Raw genomic sequence first — 7,862 nt, 5'->3', positions numbered from 1 at the left:
CCTAATTAAACCTAAACCCTAGCGAATAAAATTCCTGTTTTAACCCTGACCTAAACCTTAATTACGAAACAACTATAGTAACAAAAGAAGAGAAAAAAAAGCCAAACAACTGAACGCGCGCTCAACAAGCGTCTTTCTCTTCCCTGGAAACAATCACTCTGACCTAACCCCCTCTCTCTATTTTCTCTCACACCCATTCTCTGAATACCATCATCTCCCTCTGCCACCAGAATCTAGCGGACCTCCGTCGTATCCGCACCATCACCTGTGGCCATTTCATCTCTGCAGCAGCCGTATCACCACCATCACTAACTCTGGTCATTTCATCTTCGCCGCCGCCGTATCTGATTCTGACCCATCTTCTTGCTCATATCAGAATCTCCGTTTCTCTCTCATTTTCGCTCTGAGCAACTTTCGCAGTCCTTCAGATGGATTAACCATTCTCAACCATCCTTCACCATTAGCGATTTCACATTCTCCCCCCAACCTTTTGATTCTCCTCAATCACTGAGTCCAAAAGGTTCGATTTTGAATCCTTCCTATACAGAAACACAAAAACGCTGATCATTTTCGATTGTTGATTCAAAAAAGGTTTGATTTCTTCTCATCCAAATCTCATCGATTTCATCTAAATTTTATAATTTTATATGTTTTGTTCATGGCTTAAAGATCAAACGTCGACTAAGCTTGGAATGAATTTATATGTTCTGTTCATCATTTAAAAAAATAGTAATTCTTCTACCCCACACCTAGCACTCTAATATCATGGGTCGATTCAAAAAAGGTTTGATTTCTTCTCATCCAAATCTCATCGATTTCATCTAAATTTTATAATTTTATATGTTTTGTTCATGGTTTAAAGATCAAACGTCGACTAAGCTTGGAATGAATTTATATGTTCTGTTCATCATTTAAAAAAATAGTAATTCTTCTACCCCACACCTAGCACTCTAATATCATGGGTCAAACTTCAGCTGGTGACACTTAATTGTTTTGATTTTTTTTTTTGAAATTTGTTGATTGTTGTAGGTTCGGTGAGATTGAAATGATTCGGCCGTCATCTTCAAAAACTGTGCTATATTCTCATAAAACTAACGAGAATGTAATTGTGACGGTTCAATTTTTGTCTTTGAAGTAAGTGATTTGTGCTTTGTTATGGTAGTTTATGTTTATTTGATTGAGGTGTCGTGTATTATGTGTTTGACAGTCCAAGGGAAATTCACATGGCTAGGAGATTGCTTAGTATGCAGATGGAGATATTGTAGTGTGTAATGAGTATAATCCGTCTATTGGTTATGCTACAGTAAAAATATGCCAAACTCATTTTGTTAATAGGTTTTTTGTTGTTTAAATTTGTTCATTTGGTATTTACATTGAAGCATTGAGTGCTTTTGTTTTGAGATTTAATGTTTTGGTTTGATCGATGCAGGGTCTCAGTAGTATGAAGTAAATGTAAAGGTCTTTGATAGTTGCTTATATGGAGAAATTGTGTATCCAGATTAGAAATCTTCATGACTATTGAATTAGGTAGGAAATATCAAAACTCTAATTTCTCGAGCAAATTAAAATTATTTCATGCTTACTTTTGATATTGTGGATTGACAAAAATTAAAGTGATTGATGTAACTTGAATATTTTGATGATTTGCTGCTGTACTTTGAGAGTCAAAGGAAATTAAAAGCATGACAAATACAATTTTTTGATTTAACATAACGGTTTAAATTTTGATTTTGATTTGATTTGCAAGGAGTTAAGTTAAACTGTGTTAATTGAAATTGTTGGTCAGATTTCTTGAACGGTGAAGTGGAGGAATCGAAGACAGTGGCAGAGGGTGATTATTCAATCGATAAAAGCAATTAGTGATTTTTAAAAATTCACCGGAAGGTGATTGTCATGACCACTTATGATCTAGATAGGTATTTTTCATAATATTCATTGGTTGGATTGGATGTATCAGTCTCTCTATCTCATCTAATTATGTTTCTGATTTTTTTTTCTCCCTATTTTTTCTTCACTTTTGCAGGTTTTCCTTTTTGGTAGGATTGTGTTTATTGAGGAATGCATAGCTTGACTGTAATAATGATGTAGAACAAGAGGATCCATCAACTATTGGTATTTGAGAAAGCTTTAAATTTGACGGAAGCAAGAAGACTAGATGGATAAGTAACTCTCTCAATAGTTAGGTGCAAGATTTAATGAATCAATTTTGGTTAACACAAACTCAAAACAACCATTGATACAACCTCTTTGTTATTAAAATCTAGAGATCTTTAGGCCGTTTTACCAATTTTTATGTCCCTCTCTTTCATTTCATCAAGCACCCAATTTCAAGCCTCTATCCCCAATTTCTTTCAACCGCCAAATCAATTGCCACCTCTCGAGCTTAAAAATTGAGTTATAGGTATGAATATAGTGTTTTTTTCCTGTTTCTCTTGCAGAATTTTAATTTTATTTTGATATGTATGCTAACATGGTAACTTTGTAAAGGTTGTGTAATTTTTTTGACATTTTATAACAAGGTAACTTTGGCTAGGTTTAAGAGAATGATATAAATGAGGTTATGACTATATTACTATTGGAAGGAAGAATGAAGTCAGTGTGGAATAAATTATTTAGAACTTCATTTATCAAACCAGATGATAACAAAAGCACTCTGGAAATTATGTTGTTCAGCTTTAATTACTTTCCCTTTAAAATGTTTGAAGGAATGCCTCATTGGATTTCATTTTCACCACTCATACTTTCTTTTGGGTTACAAATGTGTGTTTCAGTTAAGCCTTGAAAGTCTCTGTTTTTTGCCTTGACATTATTTTGCTAAGAACTTCTTTAACTTAATAACCCTTTTTTTCCTCCTTTGCAGGATTGTTGTCATTCTTGGTTGCCATTAGATTAGTCACTAGGATTATGCATATTAGCTGTGGGTTTATTATGCTTCTAAAGCATGTGGTTCTCTATTAAATCTTGAACTTCTTTTATGTCAGGTAATAATTTGTCTTACTCATTGGTTCTATCAAATTGGATTCAAAATTTGAGCTTTCCTTTGGCAAGAAATGGAGCTAACTATACATATGTCTATAGAATTTATAACTTTTGAATAATTGCTTTTGACTTTTCAAAATGAATGATTGTTTAGTCTGTTATCTTTATATTTTTATTAATGTCTTGATTAAGGCTCATACTTATGGCCGCGAACTTGATACATTGTTGACATATTTGTTTCTTATTTGCATATTCTGTATGAATGATGCCTATGAAAAATTGCAAAATCAATTATTTGAACATTTAGGGTAATGTGTGACTATGTCAGATGACTTCATATGGAACTACAATTTAGTAACTCAACGTATCAATGATTGGAATAAGTTCTTTGTGTCCATTAAATAAATTTGTTCAAATTCTAGGATAGAGCAAGATGTGTTCAAACTGATGCCTAATTAATTAACAGACATATATTTTCATCTTAATTATGGACAATTAAGTTGTGATAGTTGGCCTTTCTGTGGTGGTGCAGGTCACTATATTGGTGTATATGTATCTTCTATATCTGTTTCTTATTTGCTAATAAACGTTTTTTTAATTAAAGTATTTGATATCAAATTGTGCATCACCATCATACTCAGGTGGAACATCATATTTTCTAGAGATGATAACATATTGCATTGATTTTATTTTTTTTATATTGCATTGATTAAAGTCATACTCTTTGTAGCAATTTTTTTTTAGAGAGGTGGCTGATTTTTTACTCTGTAGTATTTGATTGTCTTTAGATCTCTCTAATGTCGCGAATGTATATACACGGGTCTATTGTAGCTATTTGAGATAATCAATGGTGTATCTAATTAGATAGACCGGACTACTTCCTGCTGAAAATTCTCAGTTTCTCAGATTTATTTTAGATATTTCTTGATAGTTTAATGAACAAATGAGTTGTAGCCAATGATTATTGTCTTTAAATTTCTCAATGAACGACTAGATTTCATTATGATCTTGCAAAGCTATTTCCAACACTTATTTTTTTGTTGCAAGAATTACAAATTTATGTGATTTTTATTTTCTTATTAGTGCTATTTTGTGTGTAATTTACCACATTGTTTATGATTTGAATTTCTAACTATCTTTTTATATTGTAATAACTTATACGCTGGTAGAATGTTTGTGGCCATAATAAGGTTCAATTTTGTATGAATACTCAAAAGTGCACATTAAGAGAGTTCTACTCAAAAGTGCACATTAAGAGAGTTCTACTCTTTTTTTGGAATTCGAGAATTTTCCTGGTAGTATATCTGTACTTTTTTCATTTGAGAGGTCTGCTACTAATGCTATGTCATGTTTTGCTAACTTGCTGCTGTAGAGTTTTTGGGCCATTTTTTCCGCGGTGTTGTTCTAATGCCTATTCAACTCACATTTTCTGGTCTCGGAAGATAATTTCGAAGCCCGTTTTGGTATGAGGCAGCTAGAGTTTGTGTTCTGCTGCAGTTGTTCTAATCCATATGTTATGTAAAAGCTACATGTTGTAATCTTTTCATGTCCTAATCCATATTTTCTGTAAAAGTGATAGTTGTTATCAAGAATATAGATTAAAAATGCAACATCTCATGTTCTATTGTATTATGAATGTCGTTTTTAACTTGCCAATTTATGTATGATAAAAAGTCTCACTGTGGGATACTTTGAATTTGCTGAGTTTGAAAGGAAATAGGGTGGACTTAGTTTAACTTCTTCACCTACTATTTTTTGTTCAATGTAGACAGTTTCCTATAGTTGTGTGTTATACAATGACCATTAACAAAATTTAAGGGCAATCACTAAATCAGGTTGGTATATACCTTCCACATCGTGTTCTCAAATGGTCAACTTTATGTATCAATATCAGGGGTTACCTCATGAAACGGTCTGAAAAATTTGCTAATAGATGAACATGGTGTTTGCATTGATAGTACTTCGAATGTAGTGTTTAAAGAAATTTTCCAAAATGTGTAGACACGAAAACCTCAATTACTATTGAATTTAAAGTTATGACATTTGAACATTAAGTTGAAAATATACGATGTATTTTTGCTTTTCTTTACTATATTTACATTGTATATGACCCGTGCGGCAGCACGGGTGAAAAGTCTAGTAGGAATGAAATTGGTGTGCAATGCATTTTTTTAGATGGAATTTGTTAGGTTAAATAATTGCAAACCTAATAAAACAAATGAGCGGGAAAAAATTAGGTTAAGTTGCTGCAGACGTAACAAAAATTAATAAATAAGGATACCGTCAGAAAATTCGCTACTAAAAACTTACCCCGTTTTTTTATGTACTAGTTTAGAGACCCGGCGTTGCCCGGGTTAGATATTAAATAGTAAGTTTTATAAGTTTGTGTGCACGAATACACATGTAAGTATATTAGATTGAATTTATTTAAATTTACAATTATAATAATATCTTAAAAATATATATAAATGATGAGATGAATGTCCAATGCAAGAATAAAAAGTATAACAAAATCAATAATGAATTAGCCCAAGTGGTAAGAGTTTTGGGTCCCTTTAAACATGTGATCATGGGTTTGTTTCGTGGCCCATGCATATGAGAGAAAAAAATCGATTGAAAGGGAATAAAATTGGTGTTTGGCAAACCTGAAAAAGGAAAAATGTTAGATGAAAAGAAGGTTTGAGGTTTCTGCTTGTGCTCAAAATATGTAAATATGTGATTAACAAAAATTTATTTATTTATAATTAACATTTGCATTAGAATATGCTGCTAAAAGATAACATAATAACTAATCGAAACTTTTTTTTATCAAAAATAAAAACTAATCGAACCATTTTTTTCCTCAAACATAAAAAAACTAATTGAATGATACAGTGGTAAAAGATTAGTAATAACTAATTGAAGTTTCTTTTCCTAAAAACAAATAAACAAATTGAAGTCTTTTAATCATAAAATAAGACCATACATGTAAACTTTGTTGAAAGTATGATGTGTAGTTTGTTGAGATATTTCTGCTACATAAAATATTAGAAATTCAAAAAAAATTTAAAGAAAATATTGAGTGGATAAGATCAAAATGTTGTTGAGATATTTATGTTAAATAAAATATTGGTTTTTAAAAATAGAAAAAATAATAGAAATATTGAAAATGAATGTGGAAGATACACGTGGAATAAAAAAACCTTACTTTATATATATATATATATATATATATATATATATATATATATATATATATATATATATACACACACACACACACACTATTGATCTGGAATGGAGAACCTTGTACCTTGGACCTGGATCCCCTGCTGTAACTGCTTCACGCAGTTTCACGCAGTGGTCGATCTCAGCCATTGAACATTGATCCAACGGTTACGATAGTTCTATCAGTTTTCACACACTTTAATCTCAGCCACTAGAATTTGATCGGATGGCTGGCATGACTTACAGCACCTGCTGTAACAGCAGGAAATCTGCATCCCTTGTACCTTCTATTTCCTACCCTCTTTAATATCATATGCAAAATAATATTAAGCAAAGAGAAAAATGGAAATAAAATTGTATAGATAAAATGAAGAATTGTTGTTTACAATAGGTGTGGAATACTCTTTATATGTAGATCTCAAAGTAAAGTAACTATCAAAACAACTAGTCTAACTACTTTGCAACTAATCTAACTGATTTGCAACTAACATAAACTAGTTTTAAGAGCCCCACAAATTAAATGCCGGAAATACACCGGTTAAAAGATTTTTGAATGCAGAAACTATATCGGCTAAGATTTTTTGAATTGCCGGACTATCGACAAAAAGAATTTGTTTCCTTGCTTAAAAATCTTGCTTAAAATAAATGGTATACTAATGAATTTGTTTGCAGTTTATATTAAGTTGGATTGTTAACTTGCTTAAAATTAAAATACAGGGCAATTTCTTCGTTTGAGAATTACTCATGGCTTGTTTTTCATATACGACCCCAAAAAATAAAATACACAAATTTTAAACTGATATATAATTAGAAGATTTCAATATGAAAGGGAAAGGAAAGGACCTCATTCTATATTTGGGACCAGGCTTATGTGTAAGCACTATCAAAAGGGCACCGTGAAGAGCAAAAAGACGAGAAACTCAGAGAGTGGTGCTCTACTCTGGATATATAGATGACAATTGCAGCGTTATTACTTATTAGGAGTGTAGGACCCCATTCATCACCATATATAATATCACTAACGTGTGACAGCTTCCAGCCAAGTACTACCAACACATATGTCAGTAATTTTATTTTATTTAACAAATATGATTTTTTGTAAACATGATGATACATTATTACATTTCCCTAAATTAAAAAATTATCACAAGACACGGACAATGTGATCATGTTTTGTTTTAACCGGTAACATGTACGAGTACTTTGCCTTTTTAGTTTTTACAAGGTCCCCTGCTAGAACAAGTTGTGAAGAACCGCGAGACTATTCAAATAACTTTCAAATTTTGTTAAAGGTCAACGACATATTTCCATGCAATACGGAACTAAAATATATAAAATATAATTGGAACGTTAATGTAGGGTCTCTTTTTTTTTTGAAACGGCAAAATATTATTAACCGCGAAGCCCGTGCGAGAAGCACTAGTAAGCTTGGGTGGAAAAAAATACAAATAAGGGGAAATCGGTTGCCATTCAATCACCAGGCTCGAACAAAAACCCCTTTAAAAACCACCCTAAGAGTAATGACGCGAGAATATACAATTGACAAAACATATGCATACCCCTGCGTCATCACCCGATAAACCACCTAAACACCAAAAAGATCCTACAAGACCTCAACCGCCTAGCACAAATACTTCAGCAGAGACTATACAGCAGGGAACCAAACCAAAACGGTG

At 32.1% G+C, this 7,862-nt stretch overlaps 1 long non-coding RNA gene across 1 annotated transcript; it reads left to right on the top strand.

Annotated features, from left to right (window-relative positions):
- Positions 1-207: 207 nt before the first annotated feature.
- LOC146902662 (uncharacterized) lies at positions 208-4,615 on the top strand. Its single transcript, XR_015023344.1, has 6 exons — positions 208-591; positions 1,030-1,527; positions 1,787-1,916; positions 2,024-2,401; positions 2,861-2,981; positions 4,352-4,615. It is a non-coding gene; the product is annotated as an uncharacterized LOC146902662 (long non-coding RNA).
- Positions 4,616-7,862: the final 3,247 nt, after the last annotated feature.

This window comes from Medicago sativa, chromosome 8 (assembly GCF_051527215.1).
Source record: "Medicago sativa cultivar Bolivia chromosome 8, Bolivia_mono, whole genome shotgun sequence".
Lineage (NCBI taxonomy): Eukaryota > Viridiplantae > Streptophyta > Magnoliopsida > Fabales > Fabaceae > Medicago > Medicago sativa.
Note: the sequence above shows the minus strand (reverse complement) of the source record. Positions and strands in the feature narration are given on the sequence as shown.